We start from the raw sequence: 21889 nt of genomic DNA, 5'->3' as shown, positions 1-21889 counted from the left end.
ATACTACTAGCACTCACTTTCCCCAGCATTTTATTCACATTTTCTAACCATCCGATTTTATTGGCACCCTTTTTTTCCCAACAGATCCTTTACCAGTTTCTGTGTAAGCCCAGTCTTTGGGTTAGACCATACATGCAACCATAACCTGCAAAACTTCAAGGCCAGTAGATCTTCTAGAAAGGCCATGCCTATCTCTTTATGTGAAGCAAAATTTGGTGCTGACATGGGTAAGCCCAACAGAGATTTCACAAAGCGATTTTCCTCTTTTTGCAACACTCCATAATCTTGATATCCTCAGATCGCAGCACCATATTTAATTGCCCCTATAATGCAAGCATTATAGATCTTTTCCACAATATAGAGTAGTTGCTGCTTGTGCTGCTTCATGAATCTATTTTTTCATCACTGGGACCTATTTCTGTTCATGTGCATGCCCATTAAAATTCTCATTAAATTGAACCCCGAGATAATCAAATTGGGTCACTCTTGGGATCGCTAACCCATCACACCATATTTTGGGAACTTGCATGCTCTTTTCTTTCCTGAACATACCATTACTGCTGATTTGGTAGTATTAACGTGCAGGTCCAAATCTCTCATTTAAGCGGAAAATGTGTTTACCAGATCCGGCAATGCTCTTCGGGTACTTGCAATAAGTACTGTATCGTCAGCATAAATTAGAGCTGGAATCAGCATATTTCCCAGTCTAGGTACATCAGCATTGAACTCCAGCAAGTTCTCCAAGAGCTTGTTGATGTACAGAGAGAAGAGCAGGGGTGCCAAGACACCCCCTTGTCTTACCCTTGATTCAATCGGAAACCAGGCTGTGCAATGTCCCTCACTACCAGAGCGGATACAAGCCTCATTATCCCTATGCAAAACCTCCAAGGTGTCCAGAATAACAGCTAGGCAATCATATGACCTGAGCACGTCCCGCAAATTGATCTGATTTACTTTATCGAAGGCAGTGCTCAGGTCCATAAATGCTAGGCATATTGGTTCATGTTTGATGCAGAGGGATTGGGCAATTGTCATGTAAACATTCAAGCACTGTTCCATTGTCCCTAGTTTTGGCCTAAAGTTCAATGGAATTGGAGATAGAATTTTGTTGCTTGTAACCCACTCTTCTAATTTGGAGAGTAGGCACTTCCCAAACATTTAGAAGCTGGTGTTCAAAAGGGATATAGGCCAGTATGATTGTGGTCTTTTTCTGCAACCTTTTTTTATAATTTGGAAGAATGATTGCTCTTCGCTATTCCCTTGGTATAGAGTTTGTACTCAGTATCGCATTAAACAATGTTGTTAAAATTGGACCCCACACTTCATGATAAAACTCAGCCGGTATTCCGTCACTACCAGGGCCACACCTTCCTTTTGCATTTTGGATGGCTTTTATCACCTGTGAAAGTGATAGGTTAACTTCACCCTTTACATTGTCCACTTGCCTCTGGTTTTTCAGTGCATCCTGTCTCACATTATTTTCCCCTCCCTGTGCTTGGTAATAGGAACACGATGCAGCTGTTATAGCGTGTATATCGGCATACAGTGATTATATCAAATATAAAATAACTAATGAAATTACAACGAATACAAAAACAATGAAAACGAAAATAACTAATTTGGGAAAACAATAGAAATGTGGTTGGGAGTGGGAATAGTGGTTTTGGGGGTGGGAGAAAAGTATTAGTAAAAAAGGGGGGGCTATGGAGGGGTAACCCCCCCAAAAAGAAAAAAGAAATGTGTTATTTTGATATTAGTTGTTTTGTATTCGTTGAAATTTCCTTAGTTGTTTTTGGATTCGATTAAATCACATGTAACCGTGTATATCATGCACTTCCCCGAAAGGACCAAATGCTCCCGTACTCTACGGTATTATATTACTAGGACGTTACCCAGAGGGCACCTTCTTTACTTTAATCAGTTATGCAGCCACCTCTTTCTGCATGAGTTGCGCACAGAACAATCTTACCAAGATCTTCCAGCTCTTTCCTTGTGTTGTGTATTACCGTGACCCATCTGCCAATGGTCCTCTGCCCTTGTAACATATCCTTCAACCTGTGATAGCACATAAAACATACGTTATCACAAGAATAATTACAATTGTCCTCCACCTGTTAACCCCCCTAGCACTTATCGTGCAACATCGTGTATAGGCGCATTATAAATACCCAATGAATATGTAAATACGTAGCCGCCCGGGTCCTGCCCTTTTCCGGCTAGCAAACTGCACCATTGCACTTTTTGAAGGAACAGTACTTTGCAATGGAAGCTTTTCCTACTGGAGGCGGCCCAGGCACCCACGGCCCCCCAAATGCATATTTTGTAACAACCCAATGGCCTTTACTATGGGCTAGCGGGACAAAGGTTTCCTGATCTACACCCACGTGGAAACTCTCTTTAATGCTGCTTTGGTGTGGCCATACCAAAAGTTGCGGTGTGCTAGGTTTTATTGCCCAAAATTGCATTGATGGGTTGAAACGCATTGGTTGCCCTAAACCTGCAGCGCCTGTTGCTAAAATCTAATCCAATTCGACAAAGTCGGCATGGAACGTGGGCCGCAAAAGCATTGAATATCACCGTAAACCCCAGGAACGCGTGGGGTATTCGGCCACCCGAAATTCCCCGACACGCTGCACATGCAGCGACTGTGCTGCCCCAGCAATGCATCTTTAGATTTTTTAGAATAAATCTGCAATCCGCCCTACAATGCCGCACCTCTATGTTGCGCTATTTACACAACATTGGGCCCAAAAGCCCACCTGTCACTATTACAAGTGCATGGATCTGCAAAAAGGAACTGTATTTTTTTTAATACAATTGGCCCGAAGGCGCCATGTTCCCTACCACAGAACACAGAATATACTGCGCGTTTGGCAATGCACCGTTGCGCCGGCCGCCTTCCTTCTGTAATCACCACTGGTGTTCTACCCTAAATACTGTGTCTACTGCATGCACTGCCCCCCGTAAAGAAGTAATAGTTTTTGTGCGAAACCACTGCCCCTCCCGATCTTTGTGGAAACCACGTGCGTGTGAAAGTCACCACACGGCGTGACCTTCAACCCGATTGTATTCATCCAATGCATGCCAGTTGGATACAGGGATGGTCTTAGCAGCAGCAACGCCCTGGGCGAATTGGCACCCCCCCCTCCCTGCGTGCCCTTGTCAAGAGGAGGGGCGCCACATTTTTTTTCAACTCACCTCTCGGGCACCTGGCAGGCATTTAATCACTAGAACAGGACCCTCATTCTAATGCATGAGTGCCCTATTCCAATGAAAACCGCCTTGCTCCTGCGTCGGAGCGGAGAGGTAATCATCTGAACACGGTGCTGATGCAAAGCATCAGCACCCTATTGTTATTAAATGCACCCACCGCAGCGGGAGGATTTAATAACAAAATGCCTTCTCACCCTACGCCAGCTCGGGTGAGCCCTTGAAAGACTCCCCCGAGCTGGCGTGGCAGGGGGCTAATGGTGCCCTGGGGGGAATGGCGCCCCGGGCGGTCATCCGGCCCACCCTGCCCTGCCCTAAGGCCGGCCCGGACAGCATAGTAAAAAGCTGCACATGATAAAAACAACCCAGGCATGTGCCGACCGCTCTGGGAGCAAAAGCACAGGCGGCAACCAGCTACAAAGGCCTTGTAGGGACATACGACTGCCACCAGTGCCCCAAAAGTAAAACAAGCCGGCCAGTGACCGCCCTGCCCACAACATTAAAATATTACACGCCCCACCAAGGGGACAACACATAGTACCCGTATTTCTGAACTGCCGAGCAGCAGCTCGCTGGATGTTGCCTTTCTTCTCCATAGTTTCACATTAAAAGAAGGCACCTGACTCCAGCCTCCCAGGCACAGAACTGAAGCACACCATGCACACCAGAAGGGGAGGGATATTCATTCTACAAGTGGTATCTTCGTGTCTGCCATGGCCCCGCGAATGGTTCCCCATAACTGGCATGGCACTAGTCGGCATTCCCGACTGCCCCCTGTGTCCTTCGGAGCGGAGTGATCTGGGCAATTCACTTTTGGCTTCCTGCACAAAAACCCAGACTCATTTAAAAGTGGAAAAGGTTGCTTTAATGTGACAGGCCAAAGCTTACAATCAAACGCTTAACTGGCTCCATGGCCTAACAAACTAAAGAAATATTTTAACAACCAATTAAATAAATTAAACATTTTCATTTTTCATTTTCCCCCAACACTTAAATAATTAAATAACCCATTTCCTCCCTAATGATCCCTTGGATCCTACCGTCTCCTTGCCCCTTTTCCAGGCGTCCCGCTTTCTCCCCGGGGCCATGCCCCTCCAGGCTCAATACCTGTTCCCCCGGGGTGACCTGCTTGTGCAAACAGCGCCACCCCCTCCTTTCCCGTGTCATTCCTCCATTTTGCTTCCCTCCCCCCACATCAAAAGGGGCCATGCCCCCGGCACCAGAAAAAACCCTCCCCTGAGGAGTTCTTTCTGCCCCAACCGCCCCCCCCCCAAATTTTTCTACCTCAAACTTTTTATCCAGTCTCCCAGCCAAGAACCCAAGTCCGCCAAGTAGTGATTATTCCCATACACAGACAAGTGTACCCCATCCTCTCTAAAGATAAGAAGACCCTCATATGTTATTTCCTTATGGTCCATGACCTGCACCGCCACCGAGGCACAACATTTTTCCAGTTCCCTGTTTATCCCCTTCCTGGCCCGCTCTATTGCTCCTTCACTTCTCGCTCCCCTCCAAACTCTTCGCGGCAACAACTTAGTCCACACCACCACCGCTTGCGCTTGAGGCCACATTTCCCGCACCCACACTAAGTCCCTCTTCATTTTCTTTAGCAGAGCCACCCCCGTATCTCTCACCAGGTCGTTCTCCCCCGCATGCATCATCACCACCTCTGGAACCCCATAGCGTTCCCTCATCCCTGCCAATATGGGCAGCAGCTGATCCCACCGCAGGCCCCCCAAACCGTGCCATCTCACCACCACTTCCTTGTAACTGCACCCCAACTGCCTTCCAAACACCCTTTTCTCCGCCTCTTTCCCAGCCCACTTCACAATTGAATGGCCAACAATCCAAACTTGCGCCAACTTCCCCTTCTTTCGCGCAGCATCTGAAACAGAAATTACAAAAATCACTGACAAGACAAAAATATTTCAACAACAACAGTTGGCCCAAAAAATCCTCCTCCACCTTTCTTCAACATTCCCCCTTTTCAAAATCCCTGACGTACCCCTTGTATTTCCCAGACCTCCAACGCCCCAGTCCTTTTACCTTGTCTTCTGAAAAACCCAGCCTGGTACCCTCAGATGCTGCGCCCATCCTTAAAGAATGAGTCCCAAAATCCTCTGCCTTTTCTCCCACCGCCACCAGCGCCTTCCGCAATACCCCAAGCACCTGGGCCGCTGAAACCGGCGATCCCTCCGCATGCTGAAAAACCAAGCCTGACTTACCCCCACAGCGCTCTTTCCACACCTTGCCCGCCTGAACTGGGCATAAAACCTCGCTCCCTCGACCCAGCAGATCCCAAGAGCCCCTTCCCTTCTGATCCGTCTTGGACCTTTTAATCTTAATATCTAAACCTTCTTCTGTAATTCGAACATCTTCCCATTGCAGTCCCCCTACCCCCCCTTTCACCCCAACCAACTCAGAAACCCTGAAAGCCCCAAAGAATAACCATGTAAAACAAGTCGCAAACAGTTCCCCTTCCCATACCGACCAGCAAACTCCCCCCACCACCTCAATCAACCTCTGCAGCAATTCCGCCGATATCGGCCTCCTCTTATCCTTGTCCCTCTTACTCTCCCTTGCCCATCCTTCCAACATCCTAATCGCCATCTCCCCCCACTTGGTTGAAAACCCCAAAACCATTTCCCATAAAAGGCAATCCCTGCTAGCTTTCCTGCTATCGTTGCCCTTGACCAGCCCCTGTCCATGCACCTCAGGAGGAAATTCATGACATCATCCCTCCTCCGCTCTTCCGCATCCCATCTACCCTTCCAACTACAAGCTCCTCCTCTAATAAAATCCTCCCAGGCCCTCCTGTATGACTTCTTAGATGCCGCGGCCAATGAACCCTCCACCAGAGCACGCGCTCTCAGCTTCCTATCTTCCACAGCTCCTCCGGAATCTGCTGCCCCTCCTGATCTGCATCTGGAGCAAATCCACGGAATCTCTGCCATTGAAAACAAGATAATGCATCAGCGATGCCATTATCCTTCCCTGGCACACGTGTTGCCTTAAACACCACATTCCATTCCATGCAACGCAGGACAAATTCTCTCATCAGTCTTGCCACCCTCTGATCCCTAGCTGACTGTCTGTTCACCACATGGACCACGCATTCGTTGTCGACATTGAAGTTCACCTTCTTGTTTTGCAACTCCTTCCCCCACAACTCCAATGCCACTAGTAATGGAAAAAATTCAAGAAATGCTATACTCCTTCCTTCCTTCAACCACCTCGCTGGCCACTTTTCCGCACACCATTTTCACCCCCAAAACACTCCAAAACCTCCGGCCCCTGCTGCATCTGAGAGTATCTGAACTTCCCATGTCACCGGGTCTCCCTGCAACCACATTGACACTCCATTGAAACTCTCCAAGAAACGTAGCCAAATTCTGCAATCCTCCCTCACTGCCCCCGATACTCTTATCCGATGATGTGGGCACTTTGCTCCCGCCATGGCCCTTGCCATGTTCCTGCAAAACGTCCGCCCTGGGGCCACCACCTTACATGCAAAATTCAGATGCCCAACCAATCTCTGCATCTCCACCAGCATCATTTTCTTGGCCCCCACCGCTTTTTTCAACAGTACCACCAATTTGCTCACCTTGTCGTGCGGCAAGCGTAAGGTCATGGCCACTGAATCCAGTTCAATTCCTAGAAATGTTAACACCACTGCCGGCCCTTCAGTTTTGTCTTCGGCTAAAGGTACACCCAGCTCCTCCATCAATTCCTGAAACAACCTTAGCATTTCTTTGCAGTCCTCTTCTCTTTCTGCCCCGCTAATGAACAGAAAATCATCCAGATAGTGCAGCACACTCTCCCAACCCGAGCTAAATGAGAAAACCCACTGTAAAAAGGAGCTGAACCGTTCAAACAAAGCACAGGAAATTGCGCACCCCATTGGCAAGGCTTTGTCTATAAAAATGCGGTCCTCAAACTGCAAACCCAACAACCAAAAATCCTCCGGGTGCACTGGCAATAACCTGAAAGCCGCCTTGATATCGCACTTGGCCATGAAGGCCCCTCGCCCTTCCTTCCTTATCAGCTCAACCGCCTGGTCAACACTCGCATACACAACCCCACATTCTTCCGGGGCAATGAAGTCATTAACTGACATACCCTCCGGCCAGGACAAGTGATGAATCAGTCTGAACTCCCCCGGAGCTTTCTTGGGCACAACCCCCAACGGGGATATCACCAAATCACCCGGCATGTCATCAAATGGGCCCACTATCTTTCCTAACTCTATTTCCTTGTTCAGTTTTTGTCTTACCACCTCAACATTCTCTCTCGCCGACTTCAAATTTTCAGCCCACCAACGCACCCTTGGGCCCTGGTACCCTAATCTGAACCCCTGACCAAACCCCTCACTCAAAATCTTAGCCCCCTCCCTATCCGGATAAAATTGCAACCATTTTTCCAACACCCCCACTTTAATTGGAGTAAAAGCCTTTTCCCACAACCCCTTTTCCTGAACCTCTCCCCCTCCCCGTCTCCCTGTTGGAAACATTGGGTGAGAGGGTGTTTTCCACCACACTTGCTACACTCGTGCCTGAACCTACACAGGGACCTTGTGCAGCCGTCCTTATTATACCCCCAGCATGCTGCTGAGGACTGACCCCTGCCTCCTCCCCCACCCCCTCATGGGCGGGGCGACCAAGAAAGGGCCGGAAAGGCACGGGCAGCCCACTTGCTGTGTGCAGTGTCGGGGCAGGCCTCGTTGGGGCCATCCATTGCAGCCAGAGATCCATGTCTATCTCCCCCCAGACCGCCTGACTGTCCTCTGCCATTCTCGCTCTGAATTCCTCATCATACCTTACCCAGGAAAAACCCCCAAAACTTGTGAAAGCCTTCCTTATTACGTCCATATATTTAAGCAGTGCCACACAGCGCTCCGGAAATTTTTCGCAATACACACTGGCATAAATGATAAACGCCGACGTCCAATTCTCGATAGTCACCGGGACCCTTGGGCGTGAGGCCAGTTCCCTCTCTTCCTCCTTAGACCCCTCCTTTGCTCTCACTTCCCTATGGAGCAATTTAAAGACATCCACGAATTCCCCAGCCTGAATCTTCTCCCTGGTTGCTGCCATCAAATGCGCCCCCAATGGCTTTGTTATCCCCATGTATGGCAATTTTACCTCCTTTCCTTTCACTTCAACCTCCTTATCTTTTCCTGCTTGCACTTCGAGCATCAATGGCTCCACCACCTTGTCTGTTTGGACCTCCACTGAGCAAATGCTCTTCTCAACCCTTGCGGCTCCAATGGCCTGCACACCAACTTCTTTCCTTACACCTTGCAGTCCAAACCCTTCCTCCCTTGTCCCCCTTCTTGTGACCCCTCTCTGCCATGCAGATGACCATTCCCTTTCCCGCTCACCTCTTTCCACCTCTGCTGCCTGTGTTCTGGCGTCCACACCGATGCTCCTCATCTCCTTTCTTAGAGGGCTCCTACTGCGGGGACAAAACATGTCAGCACACTCCCCCAGCCAATAGTTCCCCTGACCCCTTACCCCCCGTCCACCCTGCACTTCCCTTTCCAAATCCCACCTCAAACTTCTTCTCTCCTCCCCCTTCCGCCCTATAATCTTCCACTTCCCATTGCCCCACATATTCCTCCCACCCAACTTCATCACCCCTTAAATACCATTGCGGATGCGAGCTCATGCCCGAGTTCAGTTGATGATCTTCTTGCGAGCCCGGGGCGTCCGCCCCGCCACTCCTTTGACGTCTTCTCGGCGGGGTTGTGGAAACCCCTGCCTGGTCCTCTTCTCTCGGGCGACGCGTTCCGTCCTCCACCCTGGAATCCTCATTGCTAGGGGCTGTGCTGCACCCTCTAGGCTCTCCTTGCGCTGACCGAGGAGGGGTCGTACTGAAACCCTCTACCTCCACCTGACCAGCGGGGACTGCGCAGCGCCCTCCGCCCTCACTCCTCCTACCCGAGGGGGCCGTTCCGCGCCCCACTCTAACCTCCTCAAATGCCGGGGACCTCTCCCTCCTTCTCCCACCTGCACTCTTCCGCAGGTATTTACCCCTCTTCCCCTCTGCCCTAACACGCCCCTCTGCGCCCCATCACCCCCCCCACCTTCATTCCCTTGAGCCACCTCCTTTGGAGCACTCCTAGCTTCCCTAGGGCTATCCCTTACTACCTCCTTCACTGGCTGCCCACCCGAACTCAATTCCCCCCCAGACGCCCTCCTGTCTATCTCCCTCCTCATCTTCCTGCCCCTGCATTCCCAAACCTCCCCTCTCGCCGCCACGGGGGTGCAGGCCACCACTGCCGCGAGGGCCCCATCTGCTGCCGCTCTCCGCTGCGGCCTGCCCCCACCCAGCTCCATCTCACCTGTGACCTCCACCACTGCCCCTTCCAGCTGGGCCTTAGACGCCCTGCTGATAATTTCCAGGGCCTCCCTCAGAGCCCTAGCATCCACCAGACCCTTCTTGCCCGCTCTGGGCTATCAAAAATTCCCTAGCACCCAAAGCGTTAATCCAAATCTATACTTACTATATATTTAAATACCGACAACTTATTCTAGGGGGAACAGAATTTTTTTTTTTTTTTTTTTATTTTAACCCCCCCCTTCTTCATAAAACCCTGGCCCTAACAAAGCCCTTCCCCTAAAACTAACCTAAACAAGAGAAAAACCGACACAGAACTGGCCCCAGTTCAAATTGGGCCCAGAAAGACAGTATCACACTGCCCCCCGGTGGCTCAGAGGCCACACCGCGCTTGCCCAGTAAATTGAATGCTGTCCCTTTAAGGGACTGCAGAGCCCTCTATCCCTACCTAACGCTACCGCGTGCAAAAAACAAAACGGTCCCTTTAAATGGACCGCACTGCCTCCCCTGACCAGAAAGAGCTACCGCGTAGCTCGAGCCTGAATGCTCCTGCCCGGGAAACCCCGGCCCACGCACCCCTTCCCCTCGCCTTAACTGCAACAGGGGATTCCACCGAAAGCGAGGAAAAAAGAAAACATCTGACTCCTCCACACGCCGCCGGCCCTCACAAGACGGAGGGAAGTGCCAGAACACGAACTCCCCCCACAGCACCCCCCGCACCGTACCCCCCGCACCAGCCGCAACTGGACCCGCCGGTAAGCAGGCCAGGGGTGTCTTATCTATGGCACCCCTGCTACACGTTCCCCCCTAATTAATAAATATATAAATATTATTATTATTATTATTTTTTTTTTTAATATATCTTACTAACCACTACCTACCCGCCCCACTCTACAAACAATCCCCTATCTCACCTCACTACTCGCACACCTAGGCCCAGCTAATACCAGGGAAGGCTCGGGAGCAGGCAACAGGACAGGACAATCACCAAGTCCTAACCGTCGCCTGGCTCCCGAACCTTCCCTGAGCCCTTAAATACCCCCCAGGAGGCGCTCTGCCCCCCACGGCCACTCGCTGGCCGTGTGCAGCGCCAAAAAACTCCCCGGGGGGAAACGCTTGGCGTTCCCCCCGTGCCCCCCTTTCCCCAGTTCCCCCTCAAAGTGCAGCTGAAACCCCTGCTCACGACTGTTCTCTTCATGGTTACGGTTAGTTGGAAAATCAAGCGTTGGAGAACGATGTGATGGCCCCCTACAGGTAAAAACAGCCCCTCGTCATTCTGGGTATTCGGAGGGTTTCTGGGAGGAGAAAGACTAGGGGCAGAGACGAGTCAGTCACCTGCCTGTCCCTGGTTTGCTCTCAGGCAGTGGCCTCTTCTGAAATCAGGCAGCGTGGCCTAAGATTACAGATGCCAAAGGCCGGTCTTCTTAGGCTGCTTGAGTGTCCGACCTCCACTGGCCCCCAGTGGTGCGCTGGGAACCAAAAGAGGCCATGGAAAAAATGTTCAAAGTGCCATTTTCAGCAAGCCCAACCCTTTCCCTATGAGAACATGTGGAAATAAAATAGGTTACCGCACAAAAGAGGCCTAAGCCGCAGTTATATATGCATTCCGGTGCCAAGGCATCCAGGCAGTGAGCTTTGGGATTTCTGTACCCGCATGGCATGACCTCACCCATATGATGGACCTGTCAGGGGCCGGTGTATGGGCATCCGAAGACTTGCAGCTTCGCTTTTAAAAACTTTTGTCTTCGTTGTTTTTATTTTTGGTCGTGCCCCGTCGGCGCCGCCGAGGCGTATCTCTAGATCTCGCCTCTCTTGTTTTTTTTGTTCCTTTCTCGGACGTGACGCTTTGAAAGCTTGAATGCGTCGCTTTTCTTTTCTGCCTTCTGCCTCTTTGTCAGTCACTCTCGCGCACCTTTGTCCCAAGTGACAGGCGGAAGCGGCCCCGACAGCTCTACCAAGGCAGGGTGCTGGCGCCGCCGCGTCGGGGCACGCTGCCTGACACGGGGAGCGTGCGTCTGCGTGGCGCGTGTCTGTGTAGGAGAGCTAGAGAGAGAGAGAGAGAGCCAACAGGTGTGTGCGGGGGGAGGGGTCTACAATTTAAAGGAAGTTACCACAGCAGCGAAGTCTGCGAGAGATCCTCATGTTCTGCCTTATGCTATGTTGTCTTGCATTTTTGTAGCAGCCCTTGCCGTAGGTTATGGAGTCGAATCACTTTTTATTTTCCTGTCTTCACCCAAGCATACGCCGCAGCCCCCCCATGTGTTCTAAGGTATAACACAGCCCGACGAAGAAAGGCTGAATTTGACAAGCAAGGGCCCTGGCCGCTTCACAGCCATTGACTGGCTACACGGTAATGAGGTATACACGTGCCAGAAGGGTCTCCAATGTGGGGCGCTGCTACAGTGTACCCCAGAACCGGCGGGCGAATGCGCCGCGGGACGCGGCATGGCAGGCGCCGCCCCTTAGTGGGGGCTGCCGGGCCAGAGACCTGCCCCCCCCCCCCCCCCGAGCCTCAGCTTCCTGGCGGCCCACGGGGGGCGAGGGGCCAATTCACGAAGGCAGGGAGGGGGGGGGGGCCGAGGGGGGGGTGGCCGCCCCGGAAGTGGCTGGGGGTACCGGGGATTGTTTGGGGGGGGGGACAGGAAGCCGGGGGGGAAGACCCTACAAAAGGGTAGGATCGTCGTAGGAACGATCTCTTCCTCCGGCTTCCTGCCCCCCCTCCCACGTGTAGCACCAGAAGGATTTTTTGTCGGAGCGGAATTGGTTCCAGCGTTCCTGTGGCAGGGGTGCCCGTGTTCCAGAGGAGAGGATCTCGGCGTGCCCGTGGCAGGACTGGTCGTGTTCCGGAGGAGAAGATCGCGGTTGCAGGAGGGGGGAGCATCGTGGCTACAGTGGCGAGCAATGGTCGAGCGGGTATTGCGAGGTAGGAGGGTGGAGTGATTTTGGCGGTGGGCGTCCGAGGTGGGGAGGGCTGGTGGTGCGGGTGGCCATGATGGGGTCGCGGCGTTTCTGTCCCTGATGTGAGGCTTTCAGGGCGAGGTTCATTGTCGGGAGTGGTTGAGAGACTTTTAGAATTAAGAATTTAAATGCAATTATTTCAACCATGATGGGGTCGCGGCGTTTCTGTCCCTGAGGTGAGGCTTTCAGGGCGAGGTTCATTGTCGGGAGTGGTTGAGAGACTTTTAGAATTAAGAATTTAAATGCAATTATTTCAACCAGGTGTTTTGCATAACACACGATTCAGCACATGGGAGTCGGCAAGTGGCTGCATGTTTTGTTGTGTATGTACAGACGCATCATATGTTTCGACATGATAAACATGCGGGGCTCAGCCAATGACAAAGCCTATGCGGGGGTCGTTAACATTCAAGGCACGTGAACCACTGCGCCGAATGCTCAACCCGAGACACGCAGCGTACAAGTTTCCTTCTAAAACAAAAGCCTTTAAATATTAATAGCGCAGAGGGGCCCTCGTGTACACAGCGGGGTCCGCACGACCAGAACAAAGGTTCCCAGCGACACTAAAAAAGCAGCCCCCTCACCCCGAAATACAACGTTTTAATGGCCAGCGCCTTCTAGGGGGCTCATTACGACGTGGGCATTATCTATTCATTTGAAGAAGGAGGGAGAAGGAAAGGACCCTGACAGGGGAACCTTGGCATAGCCCAGAGGGCAGCAGCCAGGGGACAGGTATCAGCCGAGCACAGGTTTTCAGTGCCGGATGGGAATCGCTTGGAATGGGGTTCCATAGTCAGGGGCATTTGGACAACATGCCGAGGCATGTGTGTCTGGGTTTCTGGTGCGGAGCGGAGGCATGAGACGGGGGTGGTTTGCGAGGAGGCTGCCGTGCTGGGACGCTGGGAGACTACAAGGACCAGGATGCAATTGGCCAGAACAGCATTGGGGGCAGGGACGTTGTGCAGGGAGAGTATAACACGGGCATAAGCCCCCTGAGGACGGTACACTGGCTATGGCTTGGACGCTCAAGTGGCGTAGCCGCACGGGTCATTGGGTGTCTAGGCCGGGGTAGCGTGGTACGAAATGTAGGCATGGCAGGAATGTAGTGGCTTCATGCGTTCACGAGCCTCGGACTCCGGCGACAGTCGCAGGGTTGTTTGGAACGGCATTTGTGTAGGCGGTATTCCAGAGGATAGCACAGGTGGAGCAGCGGCCTGCTACGGGGCAGAGCACTCCCAGCGAGCATATATGAGGTGAAATGTGCATGGCTGATGGGGCGCTGTGTGGTTTCGGTGGGGCCCACCCTTGCATGCCTTTTGCCCGGCGCTCTTGCCAGTGGCGTTTGCTCTGTGCTAATTCTGCATTGTTGGGTGTCGGTTGTTTACCACCACGGTGGTAGTAGCAGGGCGAGTGACACGTGTGAGGGCAGGGGCATGGATTGCGTCCGGGGGAATGCAAGGCCTTCGATGGCCGACGTGGATAATAGTTTGTGTCGAGTACGGGTAGCGGCAGAGAAGGTTTTGTGATCGGGTAGGTTGTTGCGACTTGTCCGCACGCAGCACCATTGGCCACCGCTGCAAGTGCACCCCGCTCTGGTTGGCGGGTCCTGCTGCAGGTGGTAAAAAAAAAAAAAAAAAAAAAAAAAGCTTGTAATATGTCCTCTTTCACCCATGGACGTCCGTCGCGTTGTTCCGGCTGTTTTCTTTATCATTGTGTGGGGGATGGATACACCCATGGACGGCTGCCGCGCTGCATGGGCCGTCTTTCCTTCATGGTGAAATCCTCCGTTACAGCATTGGAGTTATGTAGAGTTAATCACCCATGGACGGTCGCCATCCTGCATGGGGACGCTTTTTCTGTATGCTCATCATTAAGGTTACGTGGATGTAGGCATCCAGGGACGGTTGCCGGGCCACGTGGGCTATGTTTTTAAAGGCTACTCTGTTTAGCAGCCACGGGGATGTGACGTGCATCACCAATATGCACAGTTAAGAAGAAAAGGCATTTCAGTTCGACAAATGGGTTTTACCGATTTATTAACGTGCCATCCTGTAATACCACGGTCACCCGCTGTACAGCTTGCGCGTTTGTAAGGGATGGAGGCAGTGATCTATCTTAACGGCCGCAGGTGTTCTTCTGTACGCGCCCACCTTTTTGGGGATTTCCTTAATGTGCATAACAAATGGCTTCCGGGAGGGTTCACCGGGGACCGGTAGCAGACAAATGCTCGGATACAAAGTATGGGGGATTAATTGTAAACAGTTTTTGTGCCGATCTTGGAAACAGGATGACGCAGAGCAATGAGGGGTTTTGTTTTAGGATGCACCAATTTTTAACCTGGCATTGGTAAACATGTGTATGCTCGTTATTGGCTGGTTATTGTTAAAATAAGGGGAAGTACGGCGGGCGAATGCGCCGCGGGACGCGGCATGGCAGGCGCCGCCCCCTTAGTGGGGGCTGCCGGGCCAGAGACTCGCCCTCCCACGCCCCCCCCCCCGAGCCTCAGCATCCTGGCGGTATACGGGGGCGCGGGGGGGAGGGGCTAATCGCCTGCGGTAGAAAACTGTATGGAACCTACAGGCCATGTGGGGGTGGGACGCAACTCAGACTCCCATCCTTGTGAAATGCCAGATTACTCCTCAGATGGGCACTAGTAGGTTGGTATGTATTTACTTATTTATATGTTCACTGCACGCAAACAGCCCATGTGAGTCGCTTACATGCGAGGAGCTTAGTTACAGGGGCGCCAGGGACACCTTGGAATCAGTACAGGTTAGTTACATACATATATAGTGCATTTTGGCAAGCAGGGTATGTGACAGATGTTATCAAGTGAAGGTGATTAGATGGATAGTAGCGCATTGGCCGCTTTGCGCTCTGGGGCGATAATGCGCCCGTGGCCTGTTTGCTTCGCAAGAGGGGCGCGGAATGTACCGGTCGCCCGGCATTACGAACGCACCGTGTGTTATGAACGCTCTAAAGCGTTGGTGATTTGCATTGACCCCTGCTGCTGTGGTGCGTGGAGCGCGACTGTGATTGTTGAGCATCTTTGAGAGTTGCTCGTGTCTGAGTGACGCATCTATTAATGTGACAATGAGTCTAGATGTTTGTGGGGCCCTCATGTTGCGCAGCTGAACACCTTTTGGGGTAAGGCTGAGTGTGTGGTCATTTAGACCGAACAGTCTGTTGGTATATGTAATGGTGCTGGTCGAGGTTAGTCGTGAGGTGTTTATATGGCCAAATGCAATTTTGATTGTTTGGCAGACACAAAAGCCCGTTTGCTGGGAACTTTTATATTTAACTCCTGGATCAGGCCTAGAAGAGCCGGGTACCGTTCCGCCAGGAGCGAAAGTTGGGATACCTACATGGAGGATGTCGATGGGGCTACTTTGGCATCGATAATGGCTTGTTCATTGAAATGAGTTATATCGAGCTCGTACACAAGTGTTGCAGAGCGGGACCAGGCGAAAAGGGAGGGGGAACAAGCAAACGGAACCAGTGATCTTACTAGGTCCAGTGACATTTAAGAAAGCACAAGTGCATGGGAAAGGAAAATGGGCAGGGGGGGAGGAGAGGAAACATAATTATTAAATAGAATAAGGGCTTAAAAACATGGTAGTGCAGCCAGCAAGTGGCAGGTGGAAGTTAGTCAGCAATGTACATCTGATAAGTGAGGGTGGCCATGATGAGGGTGAAGTAAATTAACGTCTCATGACTTACACTGACACAATTTGTCTTGGTTTTCAAGGTGGACACGTGGGGGAACAACATAAGGTAAAGGCGTGCCCACAGTTACCAGACAACGGTCCTGGTTACAGAAGGGCAAATGCACTGGCGTTTAAGTGAGTTAATGTGGGGTTTAGGCAATAGGGCGCCTATAGGTAGAAAGACGAAGAGACGCAACAGCCCGAAAACAGGTAAAGTAAAACAGGAAATGCCGGCAGTACCGTGGGCGAAAAAAAAAAAAAAAAAAAAAAAAAAAAAAAAATGCGGAGGGGGATTTCCACAAGGAGATGGTCCACAAAGGGGGGGGGGGTGGGTTAAGGGGGGCCGATCCCACACGGTGCGTCCCCCCTCCCACAAACATTGACTCGCTAGGGTATGTGTCAGTCTCCTCTATCGATACTCAAACATGTCTGCATTCGGCGAGCACTGGCCACGATGGCACGGGTGAGGGTAGGAGATGCAGGAAGGAAAAATGGGGGAACTCTCTGCCGCCGGCAGCCCGCAGAGAGTCTTGGAGGAGTTACATTGCGATCCCTGTAGCAAAGCGCTGTCAGGCCCATAGGGGAATGCACAGCCAACAGATTAGACCTTACGGCGCCCCAGGAGTACTAGACTCAGGGGAGGCCCTGGGAAAAGGGGAGGGAGATAGGGGTCTTGGAAACTATTCCGAACCCAAAAGAGAGGGCCGGGGGGGGGATCAAAAGAACGAAGCTCAAAATACAACAAAGGTATACAAGGGGAAGCCCCCCGGGGGGAAGGAATTGGGGGATGAGGGTCTCGAGTAGAGGCTGTGTTAAAGAAGAAGTTGGGACTGTGAGTCTAAGTAGTATGGGACACTAGTACATATGGACATCGCAGGACGATGACTTTTTAGGCAGGGAGAAAGTGGTGGTGGGTCGGCACCGGAGGGCGGGGCCGGCCCGGTGTATGTATGTGATGTGGGGACACTGTCGGTGGTGTCTGTATAGGAACTTGCCAGGCGCCAAGGGGCGGCCTGCGTTAGATAGAAGGGGAACTGGGGGACGCAGAGAGGGGAGGGGGCGGGCAGAGCTGCAGTTTGGGTCAATGGACCAAAGTTAAGAGGAGAAACAAACGACATGGATGGGGGCAAGCGGCAATCAACGACAGATGAACACGGGGTAGAGAGAAGATAGACAGGGCCGGGGTACCCCAGAGGCGTCTGCACGACGCCGACGGGGAGGGGGTGGGGGGCGACCCTAGGTAACCTCACACGGAGTAGAAGAACCTGTGGTGTGGTGAATTACGGATCACATGTAAGATAACTCCAAGACTTTATGCAAAATAAAGCTGCCGTGGCATTAACATTTCCAACTGTACAACTTGTCTCCGTCTATTATTGAGTGCACAGGGAATGTGAAGGAGGGTAGGCCGGCACGGGAGAGAGGGTGGGGTGCGGGACCGGGGAGGGGCGGCTGGGGGGAGGTGCCGGCCTACACAATACCGGGGCTACTGGTTGGTTGGGTGGTGGGCGTGCAGTGGGGGGAGGCGAATGGCGTTAGGATGCCCCCGCTACGGCGGGCGAATGCGCCGCGGGACGCGGCATGGCAGGCGCCGCCCCTTAGTGGGGGCTGCCGGGCCAGAGACCTGCCCCCCCCCCCCCCCCGAGCCTCAGCTTCCTGGCGGCCCACGGGGGGCGAGGGGCCAATTCACGAAGGCAGGGAGGGGGGGGGGCCGAGGGGGAGGGGGCCGCCCCGGAAGTGGCTGGGGGTACCGGGGATTGTTTGGGGGGGGGGACAGGAAGCCGGGGGGGAAGACCCTACAAAAGGGTAGGATCGTCGTAGGAACGATCTCTTCCTCCGGCTTCCTGCCCCCCCTCCCACGTGTAGCACCAGAAGGATTTTCCCACCCGCCCTCCCTTTATGAAGAAATGTGTTGTAATGAATCTGCTTCCTTTTCAGGTCGCCCGGCGGAGTTACATTGCGATCCCTGTAGCAAAGCGCTGTCAGGCCCATAGGGGAATGCACAGCCAACAGATTAGACCTTACGGCGCCCCAGGAGTACTAGACTCAGGGGAGGCCCTGGGAAAAGGGGAGGGAGATAGGGGTCTTGGAAACTATTCCGAACCCAAAAGAGAGGGCCGGGGGGGGGATCAAAAGAACGAAGCTCAAAATACAACAAAGGTATACAAGGGGAAGCCCCCCGGGGGGAAGGAATTGGGGGATGAGGGTCTCGAGTAGAGGCTGTGTTAAAGAAGAAGTTGGGACTGTGAGTCTAAGTAGTATGGGACACTAGTACATATGGACATCGCAGGACGATGACTTTTTAGGCAGGGAGAAAGTGGTGGTGGGTCGGCACCGGAGGGCGGGGCCGGCCCGGTGTATGTATGTGATGTGGGGACACTGTCGGTGGTGTCTGTATAGGAACTTGCCAGGCGCCAAGGGGCGGCCTGCGTTAGATAGAAGGGGAACTGGGGGACGCAGAGAGGGGAGGGGGCGGGCAGAGCTGCAGTTTGGGTCAATGGACCAAAGTTAAGAGGAGAAACAAACGACATGGATGGGGGCAAGCGGCAATCAACGACAGATGAACACGGGGTAGAGAGAAGATAGACAGGGCCGGGGTACCCCAGAGGCGTCTGCACGACGCCGACGGGGAGGGGGTGGGGGGCGACCCTAGGTAACCTCACACGGAGTAGAAGAACCTGTGGTGTGGTGAATTACGGATCACATGTAAGATAACTCCAAGACTTTATGCAAAATAAAGCTGCCGTGGCATTAACATTTCCAACTGTACAACTTGTCTCCGTCTATTATTGAGTGCACAGGGAATGTGAAGGAGGGTAGGCCGGCACGGGAGAGAGGGTGGGGTGCGGGACCGGGGAGGGGCGGCTGGGGGGAGGTGCCGGCCTACACAATACCGGGGCTACTGGTTGGTTGGGTGGTGGGCGTGCAGTGGGGGGAGGCGAATGGCGTTAGGATGCCCCCGCTAAGCCCCGGGTGCAGACTGTAGCCAGTGCTGCATTGCCACGGCAGAACCCCAGAGTCATGGGCCTCATTGTGAGTTGGCCACTACATGTTAAAAGAGGCAGTAATAACGCTTACCAGCACTTTTCCCGGACTGGGCAACTACAACTTGGCCGGTAGGGATGGAGGATTGGTAGATCTGACTACTACCAGCAAAAAACGGACGTTATTATCAGCATGGTAATACTGTTGCCAGTAACACCGGCAAAATCCCCCAATGGAGTTGACTGGGGATTTACCAGCGTTTAAGCCACTTGCAATCTGATGGTAACTGCGGCGGACCAAGTGGCGGAAACAGTAATTCCATTTTATGGTATCCCTCTGGTGGATTCCACCAAACTTGGAATGAGGGCCATAGTGGGGGAGGTAATGGGCCAAAATGTCCCCCTCAGAATTCTGACCTCCGAAATTCCAAATGTTGTTTTCCGACCCCCCTTACACCACACATATATATGTGGAGGGGTATGGGATATAATAGTAGTATGGGAGGCTGCGGGGGTCTCCCCCCGCATATGTATGTGATGCAAAGGGGGGTTTGAAAAAAAAGAAAAAAGTCGTAATTTTTGTCCGTCAGAATTCTGGGGGTCGTAGTGATCACATAGATCGGCGAAGCGCTTTGAAACACCTTGTGTATAGGCACTATATAAATAAACAATCATATCATACAGAGGTTGTTGCACATGGTCAGATTAACACCTCGGTGCTAAACTGTCTGTGCTTGGCACATGCACCTTACCAGTTTGGCTATTGGTGGCATCTGGTTCAATGGAAGGAAAATTAGAGTACCCAGAATTATATAAATATTCTGCATTTTTCTCAACCAAGTGAAGTGCAAGAATACACAATTCTGGGAAATCCTCTACTGACAACAAACACGGCCAAATGACTTGTTGTAGGGCCGGTGAAATGTACAATGAGCTAAAACATGTTTGTTCTTGTTTGAGGGGTGCCCAGACCTTGGTATAAATGTTTAGGGACTTGGGGTCTCACCATAAATTACCCAGCATAATCCAGACGTGGACCCCTTTCTCACTGTGCCTTAGGGAGGCTCAGCTTCACCTCACTGATGAGAACCAAACCGCGTGTTTGGAATTTCTGATGGTACTAGTGCTTTAAGTGGGATGAGAAATGAGAAATCAGGGGGGAGGGGGCTGTAACGAGGGTGTGTGGCCTAAATGATGACCATGTCCTGAAGTGTCCTAGCACAGGACAGTACAAATAAAGTGTCTTTCCTTGCTTTTGGGTTGCTCTTGTTTTTTATTGTCCTGTGCTGGGGATTTGAGCCCTACCAGTGATGAGACAGTGTAGCATTGACTGTGCTATTTCATAGGTGCTCAATTTCTTTTGTTTCATTCAATAGGCTGCTTGACACATAAAGCCTGTGTGAAGCAGTCTATTGAATGAAACTAGAGAAATCCAGCATCTACGATATAGCGCAGTGTGATGTGACACTGGCTTGTAAACTGCCAGGTTGCTGGTGGGGTGGTGGGAGGCGAGGGAGCCCCGGCTGTGCCCCAGCGCGATCAAAGTATGTTTCTGGAGACTTCCTGGGCTCGGCCCTGGCTAGCCCCAGCCCACATAAAGCCCTAGATGGTACTCTTGTTCAGCGAAGAAGTAACAAGCATTTTGGTCCTGGACTGCCCTTGTCGGTGGTACCAGCCTGATATGCAAATGGACATTTCTCCTCAGTAAAGAGTACAGTGAACTAAACCAGGGTTGTAGACCCTCCTGAGTGGGAAACTACCCGTAGAATAGGTTATTCTGGCATGTTCGTTCTCAGTAGAGGGGCTCCTAGACCTTTTTATAAAAAATTGAAATGCAACTTATGAGCCCAAATAGAAAAGATGCATACTATTTTCAATTGCCTGTCAGAGAAATCATGGGAAGCGATGGAACAAGATCTTTCACCCACTTGACAAAACAGGAAGTGGCATCACATAGGCTTGTTCCTAAGCACACTACGAAAAATATGGTTACGATATCACTATAATGTGACATGCATTTCATACAAGAATGGATCACCATATGTATCGTTAATATCAGTGCGTGTACGCCCATATTACCAAATTACTGTGAATGCAAGCAGACGTCCAAGGCCAAATGATAATGATGTGCTATTATATAGCACTGATGCTTAAGCACTTTATATATAACAAATATACATACAGCACCACCCAACCTGTGTTGGTACCCATTTATCTACCTCAGAAGGATGAAAGGCTGAGTTGAGGTGTTTAAGAATGGACTAAATCACTGACTCGCACCTTGAAGTGTGCCTGAAATAAATCTTTAATGTTAATGTTAATGTTTTTTTTATTTTTTTTGTAAAATTTCTTTATTGTTTTCTTTTAACAACAACAAAACACATAACATACAAACAACCATAACATAAATGGCTTATTGGCACTTTGTACGGATCTCGCCCTGTCATTTCATAATTTTCTCCAACGGCCTTGTTAGTTCAGTCCGGACCTCCCGTGGGGCAGTACACCAGGTCTGGTACACATAATGTTCTATTCTTGGGCTTCGTGCTCAGTCTTTCTATTTCGTCTATAAACCCTCTGTTTCCGTGGGATCTTCGCATTGTCCCTCCTCTCCGTGGCCAAAGAGGTCTTGTATTAGCGTGTTCCATGCAGTCAACTTGTGCGCAGTTTCTCCTTCCCCTCTAGTCACTG

General features: G+C 51.6%; 1 long non-coding RNA gene across 2 annotated transcripts in view; it reads left to right on the top strand.

Moving 5' to 3' along the window:
* The first annotated feature begins 9992 nt into the window (after window positions 1–9992).
* Window positions 9993–21889, top strand: part of LOC138520651 (uncharacterized) — a 101180-nt gene continuing 89283 nt past the window's right edge. The window contains exon 1 of one of the 2 annotated variants that reach the window (XR_011282838.1): window positions 9993–10304. This is a non-coding gene — a long non-coding RNA (uncharacterized lncRNA). The remainder of the gene's footprint in view (window positions 10305–21889) is intronic. The other variant, XR_011282837.1, reaches the window with a different exon arrangement.

This window comes from Ambystoma mexicanum, chromosome 13 (genome assembly GCF_040938575.1).
Source record: "Ambystoma mexicanum isolate Mex_15411 chromosome 13, UKY_AmexF1_1, whole genome shotgun sequence".
NCBI lineage: Eukaryota > Metazoa > Chordata > Amphibia > Caudata > Ambystomatidae > Ambystoma > Ambystoma mexicanum.
Note: the sequence above shows the minus strand (reverse complement) of the source record. Positions and strands in the feature narration are given on the sequence as shown.